Source organism: Mustela nivalis, assembly GCF_964662115.1.
Source record: "Mustela nivalis genome assembly, chromosome: 6".
NCBI lineage: Eukaryota > Metazoa > Chordata > Mammalia > Carnivora > Mustelidae > Mustela > Mustela nivalis.
In genome coordinates this window covers 5269088-5296566 of record NC_139025.1, presented here as the reverse complement: position 1 = coordinate 5296566, position 27479 = coordinate 5269088, and the positions used below count along the sequence as shown (strand labels likewise).

Below are 27479 nucleotides of genomic sequence, written 5' to 3'. Positions count from 1 at the left end.
CGGAGCTGCAGTTTGCGTGTTTGTGAGCTCACCCCCACCCCCCCCAATCAGCCCCAGATGCCTGGACAGTTTCTCGGTTTTCTGGACGAAGTAAGGAGGCTGTTTTCATGGCCAAACAGTGGGAGTTTGGCCTAACACAGGCAGGTTTCCTCCATTCCTCAGGCGGAACAGAATCAATCTAGAACGAAAGCCGAGGGGCTGTGGGGCAGGGTGGGCACTGGGGAGGGTGGCGGCCGTCTCAGAACTGTTTTCCCGGTGCTGGGGGCAGGGTAAACCATGCAGCCCCGGGCCAGGCGGAGCTGAGAGCGGGAACTCTGGAGCTCTCAGAAATGTGCTCTGAGGGGAGAGAGAGCCCTGAGGGCTGCAAAGGTCCCCTTGAGTGTCTAGCAGGGGACTGAGAAACACCTGCCCAGGAAAAAAGGCCATCTCAGCCCGGGAAAGCCAATTTGTTCAAATCCAGGAATGAAACAATCTCAAAACACCCGAAAAGATTAGAGGGAGAAATCCCAGCGCTCACAAAGGGCGGGGGAGAGTGTCTGTTTGCACGACCGGACCGGAAAAACTCCGGTTCTCAGGGTCCTGGGTCCCACTGCCTCAGCAGTGGCAAACGCTTGGGCCTGGACTCAGGCCACCTCCGACCTGCTCAGCAGATCATTTCATAAAACCAAGACCCTGAGGATCGGATTGTTTCCAGGTAACGTGACAGAATCCTAGAACAAAGCCCCGAATATTTATGGGAGTACAAAGATACACAGCAGGGGATAAGGGGAGGTCTGTAACGTCCAGGCATCCTATGGAAGTTACCCAGGGTTCAAAGAGGCAGGGATACATGACCCACCATGAGGGGGGCTAACGGATTAGTCAAAACTGACCTAGGACTTCTGCAGCTGTTAGCAGGAGCAGATACAGACACCGATTTTTAACTGGAACCTCTACTTTCAAAAGGTTAAGGTGAGATGTGGAAGATAGAAAAGAAGAACTGAACTTTTATTTATTTATTTTTTAAAGATTTTATTTATTTGTCAGAGAGAGAGAGAGAGCACAAGCAGGCAGAGTGGCAGGGAGAGACAGAGGGAGAAGCAGGCTTCCCACTGAGCAAGGAGCCCGATGAGGGACTCTTTCCCAGGACCCTGGGATCATGACCTGAGCCAAAGGCAGGGGCTTAACCCGCTGAGCCACCCAGGCACCTCCCAGAACTGAACTTCTTTTTTTTTTTTTTTTAAAGATTTTATTTATTTATCAGAGAGAGAGAGAGAGGGGAGAGAGCAAGCACAGGCAGACAGAGAGGCAGGCAGAGGCAGAGGGAGAAGCAGGCTCCCCACTGAGCAAGGAGCCCGATGTGGGACTCGATCCCAAGACGCTGGGATCATGACCTGAGCCGAAGGCAGCTGCTTAACCAACTGAGCCACCCAGGCGTCCCCAGAACTGAACTTCTTAAAGATGAAAATAACAATGTATGTGATGACTCCGATACTGGGTGAGAATACTGGCCGCTGAAATATTGTCAAATGAAAAAGACAAATGAGTGCGAAGATTTAGTTATAGAAACTGTCTTAGTTATAGAAACTGTCTGAGAGAAAACACACAGAGAAAACAATCCCCCCAAATTAAAATAGGATCAATGGGTGTGGGACAATTTCAAGCAGCCTAATGCAGAGGTAACTAACTCAAGACTGTAAAATGGGGCTGGGAAAAGCAGAAAAAATATCTGAAGTCATAATGGTCAAAAATTTCTCTGAATTGGATGTAAACCCTCAGATCCAAGAAATTCAATGAACCCGAAGCATAAGCACTCAAAGAAAGCTACACCAAAACACATCATAATCAAATAGCTCAAAGCCAGTAATAAAGAAAAAAAAAAAATCTTTTTTTTTTTTTTTTAAGATTTTATCTTTAAGTCATCTCTACCCCAACATGGGCTTGAACTCAAAACCGTAAGATCAAGAGTGACAAGCTCTACGGACTGAGCCAACCAGATGCCCCCAAGGTAAAAAAAAAAAATCTTAAATACAGTCCGAGGGGGACCAAAGACATGTAGTGGAGAGGAATTAAAAATAACAATGAATGCATAGTTCTTACTAGAAACAATGCAAACGAGGAAACACAGATCAACAATTTTTAAGACGGTGAAGTGGGGAAAAACTATGCATTTTGAATATTCTCACTGCTATAATTGGTGAAATAATCTTGCAAAGAACAAAAGTGGAATAAAGCCTTCCTGAGATACACAAAAGCTTCAAGAAGAGTTCACCCCCAGCAGGTGTACAGCTCAAGAAATGTCAGAGGAGTCCTTCAGGAATAAAGAAAATGGTATTAGACAGAAATACAATCTATGTCAACGAAAGAACACCAAAAATGGTAACTCTGTAAGGAAATAGTCAAGATTGTATTGTGTTCTTTCAATTTCTTTAAAAGAGAATTGACAGTTAAAAGACGAACAATTACTGTAGGTTTTGTAATATATGTAAAAGTAAGATTTATGACAACAGTAAGGAAGTAGGAGAGGGGAAATGGAAGCTGAGTTTATAAGGTTCTTGTACTAAGTGGTACATACTAGAAGGCGAACTGTGATAAATTAATGGGGAACAGTATAAACCTGCACAATGACTAAAACAGGGGTGCCTGGGTGGTTCAGTGGATTAAAGCTTCTGCCTTCGGCTCAGGTCATAATCCTGGGGTCCTGTGGTCGAGCCCCGCATCGGGCTCTCTGTTCGTGGGGGGGAGATCTGCTTCTCCCTCTTGTGCTGTGTTCTCTCTGCTTGTACTCTCTCTCTATCAAATAAAAAAATAAAAAATTTTTAAAAAATGACTAAAATAACACAGCTTCGAGTTAGAGCTGGTAAGTCTACAGAGGAGGTAAACTGGAATAATAAAAATAACATTTAGTTGCAAGAAGGCAGAAAAAGGGGTGCCTGGGTGGCTCAGTGGGTTAAAGCCTCTGCCTTCGGCTCAGGTCATGATCTCAGAGTCCTGGGATCGAGCTTCACGTCGGGATCTCTGCTCAGCAGGAAGCCTGCTTCCTCCTCTCTCTCTGCCTGCCTCTCTGCCTACTTGTGATCTCTCTGTCAGTCAAATAAATAATAAATAAAATCTTTAAAAAAAAAAAAAAGAATGCAGAAGAAAAGAACAAAGAGTTGGAGGACCAAATAGCAAATAGTAAGACGATAGGCTTAAACTTAAGCAAAATTGATAATCATAGTAAATATCAGTGGTTTAAACTGTTAACAGACGAGCGGGAACTGATGCTCTTCATGACACACTGAAGTACAAAGACACACCCTGGGGAAAAGTAAAAACGGTAGAAAAAGCTATCCTGTGCTCACGCTCATCAGAAGAAAGGTGGCGGGGGGGCTCCATCAGTGTCAGACAAGGAGGGTTCAGAGTGAGGAATACCACGAGGGCTGAAAACAAGTTCGTTTTATAACGATAACAGAGTCATTAATCAAGAGGACCTAACAATCCTGAGCACGGTCTTCTAATAACAGAGCTTCAGAATACATAAAACAAAGACTAAAACTAAGAAGAGAGCCCCAGAGGAGATATAGCTGTATCTGTGATTATCGCTGGGTGTTTGGATAGCCCCCTTCTAGTAGTGGATAGAACAAGTGGGCAGGGAATCAGCACGGATCCTGCCGACGCCAACGGCGCGGGCGGCCAACTTGACGTGACTGACATTTATAGAACACTCCACCCAGCAACCGTAGAATCCACGTTCCTTTCAAGCGTGCGTGGAACATTTACAAAGATAGATCATACCCTGGCCGGTCAGACGAGTGTCTGTGTATTTAAAAGGATTCAAGTCATACAAAGTACGTTCTCTGACCACAGAGGAATTAAATTAGGAATCAATAACAGAAAGAGGTCGGGGGCGGCGGTGGGGGGGGGGGGATTCCCAAGCCCTTGGAAACTAAATAAGAAGCTTGTAAATAACTCATGATTCAAAGAGAAATTAAAAAGGAGAGTAGGACGTGCTCTGAATTGAGTGCAAATGAAAATACAGCATATCAGAATCAAGCGGTTGTCTCTCAAGCTGAAGTAAGGCAGAAATTTATAGCATCAGATGTCCCGGGGGTTAAAAGGAGGAACAATCTGAGATCGATGACCTCCACTTCCAAATTAATAAGCTAGAAAAGGAACAGCCAATTAAACTCCCAGTAAACAGAAGAAAGGAAATAATCAAGATCAAAACGGAAATCGGCGAACTAGAAAACAGAAAAATGATAGAGCAAATCAATGAAACCAAAAGCTCGATTCTTTGGAAGATCCATAAAATTGATAAACCTCTAGCCGGGCTGACTAGGGAAAAAAGAGAGAAAATTGGGAAAATTGTTATGAGCCGTGAGAGAGGAGACAACACCTCACGGCTATCGCTATTAATAGGATAATAAGGCAATATTGTGAACAACTCTATGCTATCAATTCTGTGATTTGTATGATGCGGAAGAATTCTCTGTGAGAATCAAACTACGAAAGCTCGCTCGAAAACAAAAACAAAAACAAAACCCAGATACCCTAAATAGCTGAGTATGCATTCAAGAAATTTAATCTGTAGCTAAAAACTTTCCCACAGAGGCAGCTCCAGGCCCAGAGGACTCACCAGAGAATTCCAGCAAACATTTAGGGAAGAAATAATACCAATACTACAGAAGTTCTTCAGAGAATTTAAGGGGAAGGAATACATCCCAACTTACTCTATGAGGTCAGCATTAACCTGATATGAAAAGCCCATAAACATATTACAAAAAAGAGAAAACCACAGGCTAATCTCCCTCATTCCTATAGACGCAAAAACCCTTAGCAAAATTTTAGCACATTGAATCAAACAAATGCATAAAAAGGAAAATATTCATGAGCAAATGGAATGCTTTCTGTTAATGCAGGATTGGGTTAACATTTGAAAATCAATCAATGCAACTCACCATATTAATGCACTAAAAAAGGAAAAAAACCGTGAGAACATTTTAATGAACTCAGAAAAAGCATTTAATTAAAGCTCAACATCCATTTGTGATAAAAACTCTCTGCGAACGAGGAGTCGTCACTTCCTCAACGTGACAAAGAGCATCAATAAAAACCCTACAGTTAATATTGTACTTAATGGTGAAAGACTGAATGTTTTCCCCCTGAGAACCGTAACAAGACAAGGATGTCTGTTCTCAGCATTTATATTCCACACTGCGCTGGAGGTCCTAATCTCAGCCAGCTTCTCTATTTCAAAACATAAATAAGTAAATAAAAAATAAAAGGCATTCAGATTGGAAACAAAGGAGTAAAACTATATTTGTGGATGGCAGGATCATTTTTGTGGGAATCTCATGGAATCCAGTACAATGAAGTCCCCAGAATTAATAGGTTAGTTTAGCAAGACGGCAGATTAAGAGATCAATATAAGAAATTGTTTTCCTATACACTAACAACAGATCATCATAAATTGAAATGAAAATGCCACTTACAATAATATCAAAATACATTCTTATAGCTAAATCTGACAAAACATGTGAAAGGTCTACATAAGGAAAACTTCAAAACCGTTGAGAGAAATTGGAGATACAAATAAACGGAGAGCTACGCCTTGTCCCAGGTTGGAAGGCTCCGTGTTGGTAAGATGTTGTTTCTTCCCAAATTAATCAATATATCAACACAATCTCGGTCAAAATCTCAGCAGGGATTTTTTAAAACAGTAATGGATAAATTCATTCTAACAAGTTCCAAGGGGGCACCTGGCTGACTCCGTGGGTGGAGCGTCAAACTCTTGACCTCGGGGTTGTGGGTTTGAGCCCCACGTTGGGTGTAGAGATTACTTGCATAAATAAAATCTTTCCGAAAGTTAATAAAAAAAAATAAATAAAAAGTTAATAAAAAATAGGGGCACCTGGGTGGCTCAGTGGAAGACTTCTGGATCCGCTGTAATTCTGTCCCCTGGAGATTGAGACAAATGAAAACACAGAGGGAGTGTGCCGTTTCCAGAACGCTCTTCCTTTCTCCCCCAGGTCCAGACCAATCCATATCCGTCCCCATGGGGACTCAGGGCTGGAGTCTTCTACTTTCCAGCTCTTTGCACTTTTTTCTCACAAATCTCTCCATTGGGGTGCCTGGGTGGCTCAGTTGGTTGGGCAACTGCCTCCGGTTCAGGTCATGACCTCGGAGTCCCAGGATCAAGTCCCACATCGGGCTCCCAGCTCCATGGGGAGCTGCTTCTCCCGCTGACCTTCTCCCCTCTCGTGCTCTCTCTCTCTCTCTCAAATAAATAAAATCTTAAAAAAAAAATCTCTCCATTGTCCACCATTTTCATGGAGAAGGATGTTACCTTTGTCAACTGTGCGTTAAAACTACGGCCACCCTGCACCTAGAAAACCCCCAGTGAGCGCTGCCTCCTTTGTCTCTTTCTTTTATTCTCTGGAGATGCTGGGCCAGTGACGTCTGTGGGTCACGTCTCTGAGTGGCGACAGGGATTGCATTCCAGTGCCCAGCCCCTGCTGCCCGGGCCAACCCTGACTCCTGGGCGCTGACCCGACCTAAGGGCTCCATTCGAGAAGCGGACACATCTAGACCTCTGTGTCTGAAGAAGAAGGTCAGAGAGAAGTTCCTAAGATCACAGGGTGGTTCTGGATCCCGGCAAAGCACTTCCGTTCGGGGTGGTTTCCCCGGGGCCTCCTTATTCTCAAGCCCCTTCGGGGGCGGTTGCTGTTCTCCTGAACCGCTGGGGATCACCGTGGAGATCTGGGTGATGAGATCTGGGCATTTGGCGCAGCCCGCACCGCCCACCGCATCCTGCCTCCACGTCCCCCGGAGTCCCACCTGAGGCAGCAACCCCTTTGGCCCCTATGGACACCCTGGCAGGGAAATGAAAATGTCCTCAGATCCTGACAAACCTCCTCCCTGGGTTGGGGGCGGACACCTGGACAAGGAGAAAGGAACGGAGCTGGAAGTCAGCCCCCCAGGCCCCCCAGGCCCCGTATCTCTGTTTAGCAGAGTGGCTTGTACGAAACACAACTGCCTCTTATTTCCTCCCCTGTTAAAAGGGGGTCTGCGAAGCAGCCCCCTGGACGTCGCTGGTGCCCTGTGTGGGACCATCACATTTGGTCGCAGACCTAGGGCCCAGAAAGTACTCTTGGGAGTAGGCAGGGAGAGAGGGGGAGAACAACCTGCACAAAACACAGACAGGTTCTCTGTTGGCCAGCATGCTCTCTGGTCACAGGGAACCCCCTTCCCCCCCCCAAATTGAACATGCCCCTACCCCCACCAAGCGGTGTCGGGTGCTCTAGGGGAAGCAGCACTTCCCTCCAAGACCACCTTCTATGCACGTCGCACCTGGAGACCCCACTGGCCCAGGACCCCTCGTGGGGCGCAGGCTGACGGCCGTGGTTCAGAAAGGGAGTGAGGGTCACACCTTGCCCGGTCACACACCGCACGTTCTTTGGCTCTGTGTTGTGTGGGCTTCTTTTTTCCCCCAACAAGAAACAAGAATTATTCCTGTAATTGTCTTAAATGTTAAAATATTATGACAGTTCCCTGATCAGGCCATTGGGAGAATTAAATGACGACACTCCAGGGAACGTCAGGACGGCTCTCGGGAGCTTCCAGACCATGCAGGAGGAGGGATAGCCCTTCTGCCGCCTGCCAGGTTCCTCTGCCTCAGTGGCCCGTGGGGAGCTGTTTGGTCCCGAAGCTTGTCATTCACCCATGCTTGCTCCTGGCATCTTCTACCCGACAGATTCCCTTCCGGGTTCTCCAGGGAGGCCTCGCGTCCTAAGGGCACACTTGCGTCTTTGAGTGGAATCTGCAGTCATAAAGGACTGGCAGGTGCCACCCTGGCTACAAGAGCCCATCGCTCTCAGCCTGCCGCACTCCCACCCCCAGCTCTCTTCCCCAGTCAGGCCCTGCACCCCTAACCCGTGGCCTGGACGTCAGTGGGTGAGGGCTCCTCACCACGGCCTGCCCCGGTCTGTGTGTCCGGGGTCCTGCGCTAGGGTGGTCTGTGCCCCCCGAGTCGGCCTGCTCGCCCGCACCGGGGGCTGGGGCCATCACAAGCCTGCGACCCAACCCTCGTGCTGCCGCTGAGGGAGGCCCAGCGGTGTCCCTTTTCTTGTTTAGGCCATCACAATGTTGGAGAAGTGAAAATATATCTGAGGGACCGTGGGGAGAATTCAGTGAGATAAATGCCAAGTAAAGACCCCTGCTATCCCAGGGAATTGAGGAGTTGGCCACGACCAGACGCCTGGGCCCCCCGAAGAGCTCGCCTCCCTTGTGGCTCCTTCCAGGCCCCCAGAAGGAGTGTGGAACGGGCGGGCTCTGGGGTTTGGCAATCTGCAGGCCCCTCTCCCGGCCCAGGGCGAGGGGTGGTAGCTCAGCCGGGAGGTGGAAGGAAGCAAAACGCCCCCAACAGAAGGTGGTGCTCAGGAGCTCGAGGCTCCTCCTTTCAGAGGGGGAAGTGTCACCTGTGCTCACGAGCTTGCCACAAACAGAAGGTAGGTTTTCCTTGCCTCTCCCTGGTGGCGCCGGTTAGCAGACATCAGAGGATGGCTGCTGGGAGGCTGGGGAAGGGAGGACTGGAGACCGCAGGGGACTGAAGACTGGAGTATTGACCCTTAGGTGCCCGCAGGGGCCGCCCCAAGGCTGGCCCTCGCCCCTTGGTTGCTTTTTGCCCACCGTACTTACTCCTGGAGCAGAGAGATTGGGTCGAGATGCTCAAATGCGCGGTGGGGCTGCCTGCTGACCCTGGGGATAAGAGGCACAGAAGGCCCCAGGCCCGCTTTCGGTGACTTCGGTCACTGGGACACCATGGAGAACGGCCAGCCAGCAGTGCCGAGGTGTGCCGGGTCCCGGTACCACGATGTGCTGGCTTCCCTGGTCACCGGTGGCACCTGCCCAGGTCACCTGGCACGGGTTGTCCGCCATTGTTCCTGGTGCTGCACTCACAGGCTGCCCATCACCAGCTGTGTGCTGGTGCCCACACATGCTCAAGGTCGGCCGGGGGCTCTGGGACCTTGAACCCCTGTGTGTCACGCTTCGGGGCGTGGGAGTCCCGCGTCCTCTACAAGTGTATTTGCCGCAAGGCTGGAGGGAGAGAAGGGGGTGGGGGACACAGAAATTGCTGCAGGTCTTTGCCCTGAAACTGTCCCCTGTGATCAGGGGGCGGCGGTGCTTGAGATGGACCAGTTCGGGGGTTCTACAAAGCTGGAGACTAGCATTTCCATTCCCAGATCTGTTGTGTTAAGTAAATGCTACGGTTCAGGAGAGCATCATACGTTGTAAGGGTGTGCAGGAACCCACCCCTGTAGGACCCCCCCCACACACCTCTGATAGAGTGGGGTGTAGGGAGGGATACCACGCTACACCCCCCTCGGACATGAGGAAAGGAGACTTTAGCCAGAATGACTTAACCCGTGTTACTCCAAAAATCTGTGGACCCCACTCTGTGGGCCCCCAACAGGGAGAGCATAGGATGAATACGTGTGCCCCCCCCCCCCAGGCCGCACTCGGTAAGTTCCAATCTTCAAGTGCCCCCTTTAAGGCCGTCTGGAGAGACTGGGCTCCTTTAAGAAGAGAGGGCCTACCGAGTTCGAGAAGACCCGCTGAAAGAAATACCGTATTCCTGCCGCCCTCCCACAGCTTTGTAAATGGCTCTGTCCGCCGGAGGCAAGAGTACTGGGACTAGCAAAGCGCTCCCGAAGAAAGAACAGAACCACCCCTGGGTCCAAGAGTGCACAATTCTCTTTTTCAGCCCTGGTTACTGTAAAATTGAGCTTGGGGAGTCCTGACAAGGTTTGGAACCTGCAGCATTCCCCCAAGACCTCCAAGAGCGCTGAGCCCAGTGCAGGGCAGGCTGCGGGGTGGCTAGGAAGTGAAGAGATTTTCATGCCCCGGGTCCTGAACAGTGACTGCAGTCTGTTGGCCTATGCGAGGCAACTTCCCCTGGGCCGTGGCTCACCAGCGGCCCGCAGTCCAGCAGCAGCCAGCACTGCTGCTGCATAAAGGCTGAGGTCCACCGCAGTTCCTCTGCTCTCCCTGCCCCACCCTTACCAGACTAGGGTTTGTGCCACAGTTCACCACGATGTGCCAAGTTTCACTGGCGTTTGCTCAAATCTTGATACTTGGAGTGGCATGTGACCATTGTCCAGGTCCGGGGGACTGGTCTCCAGCTGCTCCACCTGGAGAGAGCGAGAATAATGGCAGCGGCAAAGCCTCCCTGGGTGACTTTGGTAAATTTCATCCTGAGGCAGCCCCCTAAATGCCCTGTTCCTTTAATTAAAGGAATTGCAAAAGCCAACTAAATTCCGGAGGCAGCTCCACACTCCCCTTACTGTTTTGCAAATGACTTTCTCTGCCTGAGGCAAGTCTGCCTTTTCCTCTTGGAGTCCTGGGGTCCAAAGAATTGTCTATGGGAGCTCTAGGGGAGACTTTGCACCTGAAGCATCTTCCCCAGACTATCATCTACCCCTGTGGGCAAAGAGAGCACAATCTGTTCCGGTGGGGGTCAGCAGGTTGCCTGCGGGCCGCCATTTACCCATGGTGCACCAGTTGCCCGCAGTCCGCAAGTGACCCGTAGCCCGTCGGTTCCCCGTGGTTCCAGTTGCCCACGGTCCCCCAGCTGCCTGCATTTCACCTTGTAGTCCACGGTCCATCAGTTGCCTATGGTCCCCCAGTTGCCCGCATGGTCCGCCGGTAGCCCGCGGTCCCCCAGTTGCCCGCATGGTCCGCCGGTAGCCCGCGGTCCCCCAGTTGCCCGCATGGTCCGCCGGTAGCCCGCGGTCCCCCAGTTGCCCGCATGGTCCGCCGGTAGCCCGCGGTCCCCCAGCTGCCCGCATGGTCCGCCAGTAGCCCATGGTCCCCAGATGCCCGTGGTCCCCAGCTGCCCACATGGTCCGCCAGTAGCCCGCGGTTCCCTAGCTGCCCGCAGTCCCGCACTGCCTGTGGTCCCCCAGTTGCCCACATGATCTGCCAGTAGCCCATGGTCTCCCAGTTGCCCGCGGTCCTCAGTAGCCTGTGGTCCCCTTGTTGCCCGTGGTCTCAGTCACCCAAGATCCCCCATTGCCTGCGGACTGCAATAGCCTGTGGTCCACCAGTAGTCCCTGGTCCCCCAGTTGTCTGTAGTATGCCATTGCCTGTGGCCCGTCAGTTGCCCGCGGTCCTCTGTGCCATCATCCCGCAGCACCATAACTGCCACACCAGATCTGCTCTGACCCCCCTCCTGTCCCTTCTTTGCTTGAAGGCGGTTCTCTGTAGCACAGTTCACAGGGATTCACGACCATTCACCCTGGCTTGTGACTTTTTTTATGGGTCTCTGCCATTCGCAGGGGCGCAGGATCTCCCGGGGAGGGATCTGTGTGTCATCATGTCCATCTCAGCAGTCCTTGGACAATTCTGTGCACCCTTTCGAGGACCTGCTGAAATTCTGCATTGCTGATGGCTCCTGACCTTCATCCTAACTTAGGAAAACTGTTCAGATCCTGTTCTCCTGCTGAGAGCCTATCTGAAGCCCCGATTCTCTTCCCTTATTGTTTGCATGGTCCTGGCACTAGCCGGTTCCCGAGAGGGGCCAGTTCGGGACTCTCCAAAACCGGATGGCAGAGGACCGATTTCCCAGCATTGTGGTAATGAATAAATGAAATGAGTGACAGGGTACACTTACTGAAAACACTATGAACTGTGAATGTGGCAGCATCAACCCCACCAGGAACCACAAAATCCTTGACCCACAGGTGGGGCGCGGGTGGCCACACTAGCTTCTCCCCACGTCTGTGGAAGTTAGCGTAACCAGAATGGCTTTGCCTGCGCGGCTTCTGAACGTCTTGTGTCTGCTCTGTGGCCCTCCAGTGCCGGGTCCACATCAAGATAGACTCCATAAATTTTCTCCTTGGGGTCATTCCTTACCACCTGCCTGGGTCACCCCATTCCTTCCAGAAGAAAAAGACAGTCTAGAATTGAACAGACCAACTCATCGCCCAAACTCCAGGAGTGGAGCTGCCCACCCCACCCCCCACTGCCGCCCCATAGTTTTGCAAATGGCTCTCCTCAGCAGGAGCCAGAGCCACTGGGGGCTGGCCAGATTGGCCGCAGGAATGAGATGTGTGTCACCCTTACCTTGGAGGCCAGGGATCTGAGTTACTGAATTTAGGGATCGGAGTCTGTTTGGCACCTGTAGCAAACTCTACCTTTTGAGCAAACAGAGCACAGCCCTCCCGTGCTGATGGTGGGTTTCTGGGCAGCATGGGGGCCCACGGGATAGTCATGTCTCAGACTCAAATCAGAAGTTGCCAAGAGATTGTGGGCATGTAAGAGGAGACTGCACTTGCCAGGATGGGGTCCGCCAGTCGCCCGCGGTTCACCAGTCGCCCGTGGTTCCCCAGTTGCCGGCGGTTTCCCAGCTGCCCGCAGTCTGCCGCCACACCATAATCCTGCAGCGCCGTAAACGGCCACAGAAGTCTGCCCCGACCCCCCCCCCCCACTTCCTGGCCCTTCCTTGCCTCGAAGCATTTCTCTGCAGCACAGTTCAACTGTGATTCACCACATTCGCCACGGTTTGCGATTTCACGATTTCACGGATCTCCATGATTCTCAGTTCCGCGGGTTATCTACGGCCCTCGGGCAACTTTGTGCAAGGTTTGTGGTAGTTGCCGAAAGGCTGCGGCAAGATAGCTCCAGGCCCTTGGTTTTCACCTCCCCCCATCTGAAACTCTGCATTTCAAGAGGAATTGATACTTGACTCTTAGCTGACCCTCCCCCCAGGCTCTTGGTTACTGGTGAATTATTAGCCCTCGGTGGGGGATGGTGGAGCCGGATGGGGCGCAATCTTTCCCCTTTCCCCTGGCAGGTTTCAGCCCCCTGGGCTGTTGGAGCAGAGGTGGTGGAGTCCTAGGGACCCTGCCGGAGCTTAGATATGGTGCCAAACTGGGAATCGCGTTCACAGGCGCGGCTGGAACCATGCCGTGATCTGTAACCAGTTCATGCTCACCCCAACACACACGAGCATGAGTATACGTGTGTGTGCACACACAAACTTGTTTGGCCCCCCTCCGGAAATGGAGACGGAGACGGACTTTCACCATTTCCTAGACCCAAAGGTGCAGGGACTCAACCTATGTTTTCCTACAGGAGGAGCAATTCTTGGTCTCCTTCAGGAGAGAGCAAATTTTGAAGCAGAGCCCTGGGTTCCTCTGTTCCAGAAGGGAAGGTGATAGCCATCAGAGGAGACAGAAGAGGCTGGCAAGAGAGAAGACTGGCGCTCACCGGGAAGAGTTTCTGTGCCCCCTGATATGCCCATTTCATCGGACGATGTTTTCGTGAGAACTGGGTCTCTTTCAGTGGACAAGTCACCCCTTGAAGAATCTCTGTCCCCGACCTTCCCCACTCCCTGGGGCTCTCTGCTTTCTCAGTCTCACCTGCTATAAGGTGTAGGGCAGTGCCCCAGTTTCTTTTCCTTTTGACCTTTGACCATTGACATTGACCTGTTGCTAGTGATACCAGAAGAGAGTATTCTGTGAGATCCAGCCCAGTGGCCCCCAGCATCCTATGCAAGTCCCAGGCCCTGAGCACTGGGCTCCTTGTCCCCCAACATCTCCTCAAGCTAGTGACTTGGCTGAGTCAGTGAGGAGAAGGATCTGGCTTCCACAAACTGGCCCTTATCTTGGGGCCTGCCAGACCAGAGTTGGGGAATATGGGCCAATCTCTGGGCTTCTGAGAACCTGTAGAACTGTAGGGATCTGTAGAACGCGAGAATGGAAGCTTTGGTGGATACGCTTTGGGGATAAAAGCAAGAATACAACACCATTTTGTGATCCTGGAAGTCCTGATAAATTGTGAGGGGGAAGTCTGAGCTTCGTCCCCAGGAACCCCCAAAGAACCCTCACAGCCCCTTCCCGGTGTTGGGTCAGGTGCCAGCCCCTTCCCAAGCTCTAGCAGGCCCCAAGGGCTCCTTCTCCCAATCAGGGTCATGGCTGGTGCCGCTGAGCCCAGGAAGTGGACGGGAAGGTATTCCCACGGGGAAGTGGTCTTTGGTCCCCGGGCTACTCCCAGCTGGGGTTGTTCTGTCCCTTTAAGAAAGGAAGGAACTCCAGCCCTGCAGTTTTCAGGCCCCCATCCTGGTCCTGCTAGTTTGCAAATGACTGTGTCTGCTTTGGGGGAGGGGTGAGGCTGAAGGCTGCCCATCCCCCCACTGCTGCTCAGCCCCAGGACAGAAAAATCGGCTGGGTCTGGGAGTCTCGGAGAAGGCTAGGCACTTGGGGCTTCACCCCGAGAGCGGAGGCTGAAGTCTCTTGGCACTTCTTGCTGGCCACGCTCCTCCTGGACGGAAACGTTGGGACACGCAAATATGCAACGGGGCTGTGTGGTGGCCTTGACAATAGGATAGTGTGAATGCTGTAGGTTCTAAACCAGCAAGCAGGAACCATCAGTGGGCCTGTGAGGGGCCAGGTCACTCACTTGGCTGCCGCACCGTGGTTTGCAAAACCACGTGCCTCGCGTGGCTGTGCCGTGGCTTGCCGGACTCACATCACCACCCGCGGGGCCTGGGCCCCTGCTGCCATCGCCGTGGGGCCTCTGGGTCCAAGGGCAGGGCTCGCTCAGAGCCACAGTGCTGGGGAGCCCTGGAATAGCGGGTCTGGAGTTCTCTGTGCTCCAGCCTGTGGCGAGCCTGTACCTCCACGGTCAAGGACGCAGCCAACGTCCTGCCCCTCCTAGTAGTTGTCGCAGAGCTGGGTGGGAGCGGCCGCAGGCCTTAGTCTCCGGACAGGAAAACCCAGCTCGCCCGTGGAAGGTCAGGTCGAAAGGATTTCCGAATCCTTTTGGGGGCGACGTTTCCGGCCCCGCAGTGCCCCGCTCCCAGGTCAAGTGTCGGGAGCGTACGGGCCTTCTCTCATCTGCAGGGAAAGAGATCAGTAACTCCCAGACTGCAAAGCTGCGTGTCCCCCGCGTGGCCGAAAAGCTCAATTCACCGTCCTCATCTTTTGCGTGTTCAACACGCCCTGGGGGAGTGGACATAGGGGTCTCGAGAAATGTGAATGCAACGCCACAGCGGAGGAAGTGCTTCCTGGCATACATCCCCCCGGGTCTGCTGCTCACTGGCTGTAGTTCTGTGCCTCAGTTTCCTCTTCTGTAATCAGGTGCCCGAGAGCCGTTGGCTTTCCGGTGAAAATGAAATGAGCTATTAGGAGGCACAGAGGAAAAGCGGGGAAGCCAGGTGGTCGTTTGGCCGACCAGACACCACCACTCTCTGCACCTTCACACACTTGCCCAGTCTTTGTGCGGGGACCACGTCTAAAGGAAGAGGGCAGGCTGGGGCTCACGTGCCATCAAGCATCTGGTCTGCGCGGCCAGAATGCCCAACAGAGACGTCATGCCCGTTTCCACCGCAGACACAATTTAGAGCTGTTGAGGGGAGCTGTTGGGGGCGGGGTGGCCGTGGCATTAAAAAAAAAAAAAAAAAGATTTTATTTATTGATTTGAGAGAGAGCATGAGCGGGGCGGGGGGTGGGGTCGAGGAGCAGAGAGAGGGGGAGAAGCAGACTCTCCCACTGAGCCGGGAGCCCGAAGCAGGGCTCGATCCTAGGACCCTGGGATCAGGATCCTAACCAAAGGCAGACGCTTCACCAACTTGAGCCAAGCCGGCACCCCAGGCGTGGCATTTTCATGCTAAGTCTCTCAAAAGTTGAATACAAGAGTGGAAATTTTAAAAAAACAAAACAAAACCCTGCAGGCACATTTTGACAGGTCCTAATCAAACGTTACCCTTTTGTGCTTTCTACAGACCCTGAGCCTCCCGGGCCACCATCCCTGGCTGCAGGTTAGGGGTGAGGGGTGCCAGCGAGTCACAAGCTGAACTTGGCCAAGCAAGGAAATAAAGCAAAGCCAGGCTCTGCGCAGAGTCTCACTGTGCAAGTGAATCTTGGCGCAGAGTTGGGAGGGACGAGACGGGCTTTTTTTTTTAACTTTATTTAGAGGGAACATGGGTTCACGAGCCCCAGTCTAGGGGGCACACAGCTCTGCCTCTGTGCTCTGTTCAGCATGGATTCCTAGAGCTGCCAGGCGGCTTGATCCCGGATCCCGGGCTCAGAGATCCTCTCCCAGCCTGCCAGGAGCACCCCCTTTGGGGATGAGGCCATCCTGATTCGATTCAGAGGCTCCCCTAGCAGACGTTAAAGTCCTTTACATCTTGCTTTTGCCTCACATCGCCTTCCACTGAGGTTGGAAAGGCAGGCACAGTGTCGCCTTTAACGTCTGGAAACGTGATGATGACTTCTGCCAAGCGCCCAGCCCCCCTTCCTGGGGACCCCCGCAGTGAGGCTGGGGCTGGGGGGGGTCCCTGACCTGTCTCATGCGAGCTGCCTCCCGTCCTCTGCTCCTCCACAGACCCTCCCATTTCTTGGGGCAGGAGGGGCACAGCGGTCCCCAATCTCTGGGGCCGCCTTCCTGGAGACCCTCAAATCCTGCTCTTAATTCACAGAACGTGCAAGGGTCCCAGGGAGGCCTGGAGTGACCAAGGGCTGTCAACTGTGGCTCTTTTCCTTGGTGCTTAGACAGCCTCCTTTTTAGGGCATGTGACTCTTTTTTTTTTTTTTTTTTTTTAAGATTTTCTTTATTTATTTGACACAGAGAGAGATCACAAGTAGGTAGAGAGGCAGGCAGAGAGAGGGGGGGAAGCAGGCTCACAGCCAAGAAGAAAGCCCAGCGTGGGGCTCGATCCCAGGACCCCAGGATCATGACCTGAGCCAAAGGCAGAGGCTTACCCCACTGAGCCACCCAGGCGCCCCAGGGTGTGTGACTGTTATTCTGTCCTCCAGACAAACTCCTGGGACTGGGGAGAGAGCCACCCTCAGGTTCCACGTGGATACAGTCTTCCCCTACAGAAACCGCTCCCAGAGAGAGAGGGTTTAGGGGTGGGCTTGCCACTGAAGGAGCGGCTGGTGGCCTTGACCCCTCTGCCCCCTCCCCTCGGCTGCCCTTCTCCACCTCTTCCCCCCACCCTCTGCTCTGTTTCCTTTCCAGCCTGGTGGGAGAGGACAGCTTATACACAGTCCCCGCACCCCTGCACCCCAGGAAGCCCCGCTTCCTGACCCCCATCGGCCCAGCTCCACTCAGGTTTCTCCAAATGAGGGCCCTCTTTGGGCCGCAGAAACCAGCCCCGAGTGTGGGCCTGGGTCTGCGCGGGCTGTTCAGGGCGTGTGTGAGGGCCCCCGGAGCGGGGGGCCTGGCCGTACACTGAAGCCTTTCAGGGACAGCTCGGGCTGGGCAGCCAGACAGTTTTGCTTGGATCTCTGGGTGGCCACGTGGCCATACGTTCAACGCTCCGAGATGTCTGTGCCCGGAGCCAGCCAGAAAAGTGACTTACGGCTGAAAGCAGGGCTTGAACGGCTTCTGCTGTGGAGAGGCCCCTCAGAGTAAACAGTAAGAATTTCTGGGAAATGCACATAAGGCCAGACTGTTGGGAAAGACGCGGGCCCAGAATTCCTGAGCCTCAGCCCCGGGGCGAGACGTACCAGCTTTTCACAGTCATCCCAGCCCCCTCCGGGCTCTGTCCTCGAGTTAAGTGACGGTTTTCTATTTGCCGAATCCTCTTCCCAGGGAGGGCAGAGTGGCTCCTTCTTGGACCTGAGCTGAGCACACTGTCTCCCTGAAAGACAGAGGCAGGGGCAGCCAGAGGCAGGCCTGGCACATAGTAGGAGCGCAGCCCAGCGCCCGGAGCGTCCGCTGCTCTGGCCGGGGGGCTAGTCCCATCGCTTGTCATTTCATCCCCAGCAGCTAAGACAGTGCCAGCCCAGGAACCCAGAGTTTCCCTGAACAGAATGAAGGCGTGTGCAGATATCTGAACTGCCCTTCAAGGTTGATAAAAACTCAGCTAAAGAGGTCAAAACCTCAGCCGGCCTCTTTTGGGGGCCGGAGGCAGCCCACTCTGAGAGTGCCGGCCTGGCCCTGCGGCCCATGTGTCACCTACTAGGTGACTGGCTCCCCAGGGCCCCCACCGCCCCCGCTGGGGACTTTGACCCCCAGGGTCCCTCCAGAGAATGTGCAAGGCTTTTTGTGTTCAGAGCAAAACTGCGGCCTGAGTATTTCATTTTTTGCTACGGCTCCACGGGGTGAGGCGGGCAGGACCCTCCTCCAGCGGGCCAAGGGGTCCAGAAACTTTCCCGAAGCCCTCCACCCCCACCGGTTCACAGAGGGAGAGGTGTCTTTAGGTTGGGAGCCGGTGGGAGCACACAGGCCTTTGAAAGGCGGCCTTTGTTTGCTTTTCTTTATCATCAAAAGTGCCAGGGCAGTTCCGTTTACCTAAAGGCAAGCGCCTGTAAGCTCATCCTTTCTGCAAACACCTAAAGGGTATGTTGAACATTTGAGCCCTGTCTCGGAGGGCAAAGCGTTTGCAGAGCGTAAGCCCCAGCAAGTTGGTGGATGGGGCAGACACTCCGAAGCCCGCCGTGACCTGCAGAGTTCTGAAATGACCTTCAGGGCCTGGCTGTCACCCCCAGCCCCCTTGGTGATACAGTTACCCCAGTGTGTTGTGGGGGGAACCAAGCTTTTCGGTGGGCTGCGGTCTCAAGACGTGTGTGCATTCCAGCTCTAGAAAGAGCATATGCTGCAGGGTCTGGCATGGACGGCGTCTCCTCGCCCACAGAATTATTACCCCTGCCTCTCTGCTGGGGTTGCCAGGACTGAGGGGCTCACGACTGTCCTCTGCCAGGCCCGGAGCTGTTCAGCCTCAACTAGGGGTGAGGCCACGGCCAAGGCCCGTGCTCGGCGTAGAGGGCTGTCTTGCTAGATCTGCTCCCCTGGGGGCAGTTGGGCTGTGTGTAGGGGGTGCAAGGACATCACCCCCGGGACTGAGCATCTCCCCAAGCCCTCCCTGCACCCTCGGCTTCCCATGTCTGGCCTCATTCAACCTTCTTAACAAGATGCTGTCAGAAAGGCAGATGCCATTATTATCCCCATTTGGCAGATGAAGAAACTGAGACACACAGAGACTCCAAAGACGCCCTCAGAGCCGAGCAGCCAGTGAGCAGCAGGAACAGAGTTTGAACCCGGACTCGAGGTCAGAGCCTGTGTTCTTGCCCACCCGGCCTCACCGCTTCCTTGCCACGTGTCCACGCCTGTCGTGTCCTCCCAAGGCTAAGAGGACAGCACGGAGGAGGGGGAGGAGAAGGGCCACATGTCCTGGAGATACTTTTTATTGGAAAGATCTCTTTTCCCCCTGAGCTGACAGACTGCATCTCAGATCCCAGACTTGGGGAGCGGAGGTCACACCGAAGAAGACAGATGTTCCTTGGTGGTGCTGGAGATGGAGGGTGCTGGGCCACAGACAGGCCGCGGGGCCCAGCAAAGAGGCTCCAAGTGGGGAGGCTGGTTCTCTTTTCTTTCTGGCGGATCGTGGGATCGAAAAAGCCTTGTCTCCAAACTGGGGGGTTCAGCAGCCGTGCTCCCGGGCATTTTGGAGAGAACGGTGTTCAAGGCACACCTACGCACGTGACAGGGGCGCCTTCATGTCCGTGGCAGGCCCGCAGGGCGCACGGAGCCCAGATCTTTCACTCACTAATCTAGTGATTTTACTGAATTCACTTTTTAAAAAAATTATATTAAATTTTATTATTATTATTTTTAAAGGAGGTGGAAGTTTATTGAACACAGCACAAGGGAGTGACAGGCAGGATAGCAAGGGAGAGACTATCTTTACTTTTTTAAAATTACTAAATAAATTGATTCTTCCTATAAAATAAAGGCAAACGACAAAAAACCAAGAAGATCTCTTTGGGCTGGGGACACACGGTGAATACGGCACTCATTTTTTTCCCCATTTAATCTAAGTAACAAAAGGAGGCATTTTATCCCCATTCTACAGACCATGAGAATGAGGCCCAGGAGCTTGAACGACTAAGCCAAAGCCACATGGGAAGCAAACAGACTTGCACCCGAGGCCTGCTCTCAGGGCCCAAACCCTCAACCACCAGGCGAGACTGGCCCACCAGAGGCTGCGAAAGAGGACTGCGTACCCCTGGCACCCCTGCCTCTTGGGCAGATGGCCTCCAATTGCCATGTCTCCTGGATGCCCTTGACTTTCCACCAAGGAGACGGTAGCTTCTGGGTGAGGCTGAGACACAGATATCACCAGGCCTGGCCCAGAGAGGCCGACTGTGCTCTCTGGAAAGATCGAGACCTTGAATGTTTAAATTGAAAGCCTGCCCAGAATTGGCCCCCTTCCCTTTGCCGTTAAGACAGGTCTTGCTATAGTCATCACTGAAATCTAGTACAAATGTCTTCTCTTGGAGCCTCTTGGGTGGGGTGGCCGTTTTTCAACTGTCAGCGATCTTTTAGTTTAAAAAGAAAAAAAAAAAAGAAAGAAAGCAAACTTTCCAGTCCTGTTCTACCTGGAATACATTTTCCTCTCGGGGCCCCTCCCCCAGGCCTCGGTGGTTCTGCCAATACGGGAAAGCCAGCCCCCTCCCTAGCCGCGGGCAGCTGAATGAAGCAGTTCTTTGCTCCACCGAAGGAAATATTTCCATGGCGTTGGGCCAAGAAAACCCCTCGCTTGAAGCTTGAATCCGGGGGCTGGCCCACGCCCAAAGCCAGGGGGGCCGGGTGGGGGCGGGTCAGGTCGACGTGGCCACCTTTTCCTTGAGTCGGGATGTGACTGTTAATAACCCAGCCATGGCGGGGTTCTGCTCCGCCGAGATCCCGTTCTTGGGCTGCCTCATCCCCTGCTAAATGGATCTCTTTAGGCCCCTCCTGTAGGAATGAAACCAGTGAAGTTCACTTGGTTTTGTGGCTACCAGCTCAGAATTTGCCCTCCTCTGGGGCAGGTTCGAGAAAGCCCTTCCAGAAGTTGGGTGTGGCTGTAGGGCTGCCCCAGCCCTTGTGGGCAGCACCCGCCCTCCCCCCCCCCCCCATTCTTGAAAGCTCCGTCCAGGGACTGTGCCTGAGGAGGGGAACCCCGAGGCTCTTGGTTTGTGTTTAGTTCAGAAAGAACTTTCATAGTTGATGTCTTGAAGGGGGATGCTCAGATGGCCAGTCATTTTGTATGGCTGCATTTTTTTTTTTTTTGCTTAAACAAAAATGCAATTAGAAAAGCAGTACAGGCAATAGAAGAAGAAAAATCTCCCAGAGTCTATTCACCCAGAACAACTGATGGTTTTCTTGAGGGGGCTTTTGAGGGTAATTTTGGGCTATTACCTTCTGGTTCTGTCTCATTGGCTCTAATCATGGAAAGTATTGGTAAGGAACAGTGTCTACCGTCTCTCTCCCGCATACCACAAACCCCCAGAGCCAAACACATACACACACTGCCTTGAAGCCCAGCAGCCTACCGGGAAGTAAGCTTTATCCTTGGCCTTTTGCAAAAGGCGCTGACTTCTATTTGTCTTTTAATATCTACAATTTGACAAACTCCTCTATGCAAAGGTTGAGGCTGCACCCAGAAACTCAGGTTTCCGGGAAGCGGGGCATTCCTGATATTGGTGCCCTGGGTGGAAGAGGCCCAGAAGTACATGGGCACCCCTGGTGTACGGCTCTCCATTTCCCAACCCCAGAATCACAACATCCGGCAGGGACCCCCAAGCAACCAAATCACAGGGAGTGTGGGTATGAATTGTGTTTGGATAATAGATAACTAAAAAAGCGAGCCCCTTGTCCAAGCCCTTAAATGGGAAAGACGTTAGACTTCATTTTGAGGGCAAACTCAATTTCCTGAGAGGAGCGCCTGGCTGGCTCAGTCAGTAGAGCACGCGATTCTCGATCTCAGGGCTGTGCACAGGTTCAAGTTCCACGTTGGGTGTAGAACCTACTTTAACCCTCCTGAGGGGTTGTTCGCATCAGAGCAAGGGGTCGGTGTGCATTCTAGCAGAGCCATTGTCAATTGTAAGACCCAGTAAGATGGGACCATTATTTGATTATTTCCCCCAAATCCTGACTGCTTGAGGTCTAATCTCTCACCTTCTAGGAGGCAGAGAGGTTGTTCCTGACAATGCTCAGGTGTCTGTACCCCAAAATAACTTCATGGGAAGGTCCTCTGAATTCCAGGCTGCTTCTCTGACTTGGGCTCGGGTCTATGGGGCGGGAACGGTAAAGAGTTCAGAGATGTGTGATTTTGGCCTTTGAAATTGCCAGAGGCTGGCTTTGTATATTAGCGATTAGGAACGCCCAGCCTCACTGTAGCCACTTGTGGGAAGTGCGGAAGGGGCCTCAAGAGATTTCTGGGGAACACTACCATTTTCGGGGTACCCGGAAGACTGGGAAAATCTGCTTAGAAGGGTAGCCACCCAGGAGATGCTATTTTGTAAAAGCTTGCAGTGTGGTTTTTGAGACGAGAGTGCATTTACCCATGGCTGGGAGATTGCTACAGGAGGACCTTGTCTCCATTTCCTGGCCAAATCTTAGGACATTTGTACACTTGCCCACAAGTATGTACATGTGGGTAGGAGGCTGCTCACACAGCTTTTGAGGGCTCCAAAGTATGAATTAAAAAAAGAAGAAAAATGTGTGCTTTGAATTAGATCTATGTGAAAAAAAAAAAAAAAAGGCAACAGGGCTAAACCATGTGTCTGGGACACTGGCTCTCCTCCAGGGCCCTTCCAAGAGAGCTGGGTTTCAGCATGTACAGAAAGAAAGCGAGTCATTTCTCAAGCCTGGATTTCCTTGTCTGTTTGGCCCTATTGATATCAATCTGAGCCCTTAAATGTCCTTTTTTGAGCAAGGAAAGCATTCACGACATCACTCAGATTGAGAAACAATTTGGATCCAAATATTACCATAGATTTGGCTCTTTAAGTTATTTCTTCCATTGCTTTGGACCAATAAATATTTAAAAAGTTAGGTTCTGAGCTCCAGAAAAGCCAACAAAAACATTTAAACATATGGATATCTTTTTTTATTGTGGTTAAAACCATACTCAGTAGAGATGAGTTTACAGCAGTGTTTTCTTTCTCTCTCTGCCTTTTTTCCCCTATCTTTTTCTTTCTTTCTTTCTTTCTTTTAGGAAGCCAGGAGGATAAACATGTCGCCATGGTGTTCTGTTTAAAATAAAATACAATGGAAAGAAAAGCAGAATGATGAAGTAGCCACATGGACTGCAGGATACACCTGATACTAATTACTGTCATGCAGAATGTTCTGGAAGACATTTGACTCGCCTGATGTATACATTCAAATCAAGCAAAGCAGGACTGGAAGGCTCCTTGGGGACCATCTTGTCCAACTCTTTCCTTTTTCCAGATGAGGAAATAGGGGCCCAGGGAGAGGCCTGGACCTCAGCCTCCCAGTTAGGAGGGAGCAAAGCGGGATTCAACCCCCCCCCTTGCTCCCCCCCCCCCTCACCCCGCGCTTTTGTCGGAAACACATAATTTCCAGGGTCCTTTACCTTTGCTTGTCAGTAAGACCCTGAAAAAGAGGAGTGGGCTTTACTGTTAAGCTCTTGAGCACGGGGCTTTGGGGCTTTGGAGCCAGGGAGCCCAGAAAAAAAAAAAAAAAAAAAAAAAAAAAAGAAAGAAAGAAAAAAAAAAGAGAGAGAGAAGGAAAAACAAGAAAAAAACCCAGAGAGGCTGATTGTGCTGGGAGGCCCAACTTTCCTCCCGGGCGCCAGGCCCCGAGAAGAGATGCGCATGGACGTCTGGAGTTTCTCCTGCCTGGGCCTCCCGGGGGCACCCAACCCAGGCCGGGGGCTCCTCCCAGAGCATCAACTCCGGTCTTTTTGGGGCTGCAAGGCTGACGCCAGGAGGCACTGTCTCTAGGGCGGCCTCCAGGGGCCCTGAATGCGTGGCTACTGACGCTCTCTGGTGGCCGCCTGGGCTCCCACGCAGGCCTCCCACGCGTGGAGGGCGAGAGGGAGCCCCCGTGACAAAGCGCACCCCTCGCCTCTGCCCCCGAGAGGCTAGCAACCGGGCCAGCCGGCGTCTGATTGGCTGCGCAGGCCTGACGACAGGGGCTCCTGGACGCTGATTGGTCCCGGGCCGCTCCGGCTGTTTCCTAGCTATTAATACTGAGGCTAATAAACGTTCTCCTGTTGACAAGGATGCTCGGAGCCATGATTTTTTGAAGCGTTCTTGACGTCTGCGGCTGGTGCAGGCCTTTCTGTCTCGCGAGTTTTGGTGGGGGACGCTAGTCTCTGGGACTCCTGGCGCGCTCCGCAGGCTGTAAATTGGGTGTTCTCCCCCACCCCAACATTATCTGACCCTTTAGGGTTGGCACCCCGCGATGCCCCTAAAGCCCGCTCTGTCTTCGTCTCCCCAGCGGCGCAACCGGTCACCTACAAACGAGCCCCCCGCCCAAGGCTCGGGGTCTTCCGTGACCTGGGGGTCCACTTCCACCTCCCTTATGGATAGCTCCGTCCCTTCTTTTCAGCCCCGGAGTCTCCTGTGTGTGTGAAAGCCACCGCGCAGGACCGCTGGGCACGGCGGGGCGCGGAGGGGGGTCGCTCTGAAGCTGCCCTGAGACGCCCCCCGCCCCCCGCCAAGTAGTGCGGGGACCGAGCTGTTCTAACTTGATAGTCCCCGCAGGCCCCTCTGCCTTTCCCCTTCGGGACCCATCGCTCATTCTCACCCCTCTTCTGTCACTAGGCGCTTCATCCTTGCCCTCCCGGCTGCCACCCACCTGTCACCCTAAGATAGATCCCCAGTCCCTTTCAACAGCATTTTGACCTTTTCGAGAGGACATTTGATTGACGGCCCTGCCCGCTTTGCCACTCGGTGCCCGGCAGAGCCGCTGAAGGCACCACCTGTTACGGATTAAATCTCATGTGCCAAGTCCCGGAGCACGAGGCCGTGCAGCTATGCTCGGCCGCAACATGTGTCGCTGCCTGTTTCCCCGGGGCGGCACGGGGAGGGGGGCTGGCTTTTCAAAGTGTCCGTGCGGGGGAAATCACCTCGATTTTGGGGGGTACCCCACGCGCCTCCACGTGGGACACGATCTTCCTCGAAAAGTACTTTCCCTAGAGGGACACGGCTCATGTCTGAATTATTATTACGACCCCGGTTTGAGGGGGGTTACCCCCTTGTCAACATGTAGGAAACGGACCCCCTGGCAGAGGAAGGGACATTGCCAGGTTCTTGTGCACAGGTTGTAAGCGGCAAAGCCCGGGACTCAAAACCCGTTTATTTATTTATTTTTTCCCCCTCCCTGACTCGGAGATGCAAGGCTGTGCCGAGTCTTCCATGTCAAAGATAACCAATCAGAAATGGACGGGTGGGCTAGAAGGGGGTGACAGCCGCCACTTACATGTGGGTACTGGTTCTCCTGCTCGGGGCGTTTTATTTTCCCGGACAATAAGCAGAAAGCATCATTTTCCTTTCCCTAAGCCGCATCCTCTGGTAGAGGTTCCGAAATAGTCAGGTGTGTGATGTGCCGCCCCCGGCGCCCCAGCTTTACCCTCGGCCCGCCTGAGGAAAACCACCCCTTGTCCCGTTCTCCCAGCAAATCGTGCAGCCAGATCGCCGTGCTCGGCGAGCGGGGCTCGGGTAAGGCAAAAAGCACCAGCGAACACAGGGTGTTGGTCATGGCGGCGAGGGGCACTGCGGCAGATTTTTTTTTTTCCTCCCTTCTTTGCTGCAATCTGGGTGCGGCTAGAGCAATTTGTCATAGAATCTGGGGGGCTCATTTTTCCGGCCAATCACTTTTGGAGAAATGAGCGCATTGCAGCAGAATGCGCTGACGTCAGAGACCACCCCTTCTGCGCCTCCATATAAACCCCACCCAGCCAGCCCCTAGCGCAGACGGCGGAGAGCGGAGATGGAGCGCGCCTTGGCCCGCTGGCCTCGGCTGCAGCTCCTCGGGAGAACCGGGGCGCCCACGCGAGAATCTCCCCACCTGGTGAGTGGTTGGCCATCCTTGCCTGGAAGGATGTGCAAATCGAAGACGACACCCCTTCGAGGTTGGGCTCTGTCCTCCTGGACATGCCGATGACAGACGCCGGGGACCTTCTCTCGAAGGCGGCCACCTCGCCTGGTCCCCGAGTGTCGGCGGTGAAAATTCTGTCAGGCAGAAAGATCTCGAGGCACATTTTCCTGGGGGGGAGAATCAGGGCCCTTTTCTCGTCCAGACCCTCAGCGTGAGAGTGGGCTGGGTGGTAGGGGTTTAGATGAAGCCCAGGGGACGAATCCGGTCAGATCCCCGTTAGAAGCCAGTGTACCGCAGTCACCGGGGTCCAAAACCCCGATTTTCTGTGCTCGAAGGCACCTTTAGGTTCCCGGTTGGTGGGAGATATGGCGGCGGGTGCATTATGCATGCCCCCGAGTCGGGGCGGGGGGGAAGAGCACCTAAAAAGAAGAGTCTCCCAGGTAGATGCCCCCCAATTTTTGGCCAGGTTCTTGGTGGCCCGTAGGCGTGAGGGGTGCAGCTTCCCGCCCGCAAGGGATTGCGGATCCAAATACCCAGGTTTCGTGCAGAGCAGACTCCAGTCAAAATTTAGAGTAAAATAGCTAACTGTTAATCATCTGGTTTCCCCCGATCAGTCACTTTATTAGTGGAAAGATATGGCGCCCAAGTGCAGACCCATCAGAAGCCCCCTAGGACCAGTTCCGTAGAGAAGGGCGGCTGGGGGGTAGGTCAAGTCACTGGGGGCACTGGCAGAATAGCAGAGTGGTGGGTTGGGGTGTAGAGAAGGCCGTGTCCTTGGGGCTGGGGGAGGCTAATCTAGAGGGAAGAGAGAAATACAGAAAAGGGGGCGTGTTGGGGTTGTCCAGGCGCTGGGAGTTGGGAAATGGGGGCCGGGGGTCGTTTTAGCATTGCATGATGGTCATTACAAGATTCTGACATGTTGCGGGATTTTGAGTTTTGATAAAGTCGTCTTTTGCCGTTTCCTTTGTCCCTGTCAAGCCCCCCCACGCCGCCCCCTCCCCACTCTGGGCCGGCGGGCTCGGGCGGGAGGGGGGGCCGCGAGCGGGTTGCTACGTGGCAGGTTTCTGGAAGGTTCTCTTGTTGGCCGCCAGAGGGCGCTGGTGGCACTGCGGAATTTTGGGGGGCGGGGTGGCGAGGGGAGGTGGCCTTTGTTCTTCTGCTGGAGGGGGTCGAGCGCGGAACTTACTGGAGAATTCTGGATTCGTTTACCTGAGGGGGAAATGTTTTAAGATCCCGGGGTTCCCTGGGCAGCCGCTGGAGCGTTGGCGCCGGGCGGAGAGGGCGTGATTCGCGCGGGCTGTGTGACTTAGGGGGTCGTGGAAGAGCGTGGACGCAGATGAGTTGATCTTAGCGGGCTTTGGTTTTGGGGGTCTTAAGAGGATGTGGCGCATTTGAGCAAGACGAAGGGGTCGTCAGGTTGTGGAGTAGGTGTCGTCGCGCGGTCTTGAGGTTCTTGCTGTGGCGAGCTGAGATTGCGGGGGGGGGGGTCGGTGGCGCTCTGGACGGTTTTAGGTGGGTTTGGCTGCCTGCGTATTATTTTTTAGCGATAGTATTTTGTATCATGTGTCCAGAAGCCCCGCGAATGGAGTGAAAACGGTGTGTCGAGACCTGGGTCTTTATAATTTTAATTAATTTATGTTTAATTGGACTTACCGAAGGTCGGAGCCAAGATTTCT

At 53.2% G+C, this 27479-nt stretch overlaps 1 protein-coding gene and 1 long non-coding RNA gene across 7 annotated transcripts in view; one reads left to right on the top strand and one right to left on the bottom strand.

The window, feature by feature from the left end:
* Nucleotides 1–6991: 6991 nt before the first annotated feature.
* Nucleotides 6992–12653, bottom strand: LOC309867522. The gene is made up of 3 exons (XR_014313220.1): nt 12468–12653; nt 10024–10151; nt 6992–9057 (listed from the first exon to the last, which is right to left on the bottom strand). It is a non-coding gene; the product is annotated as an uncharacterized lncRNA (long non-coding RNA).
* Nucleotides 12654–25656: 13003 nt separating this feature from the next.
* Nucleotides 25657–27479, top strand: part of LOC309868144 (uncharacterized protein) — a 33280-nt gene continuing 31457 nt past the window's right edge. For 5 of the 6 annotated variants that reach the window (XR_014313523.1, XR_014313524.1, XM_082737591.1 and 2 more), the window contains exon 1: nt 25657–25776. The gene's annotated coding sequence lies outside the window, so the exon portion shown is untranslated. The remainder of the gene's footprint in view (nt 25777–27479) is intronic. The other variant, XM_082737592.1, reaches the window with a different exon arrangement.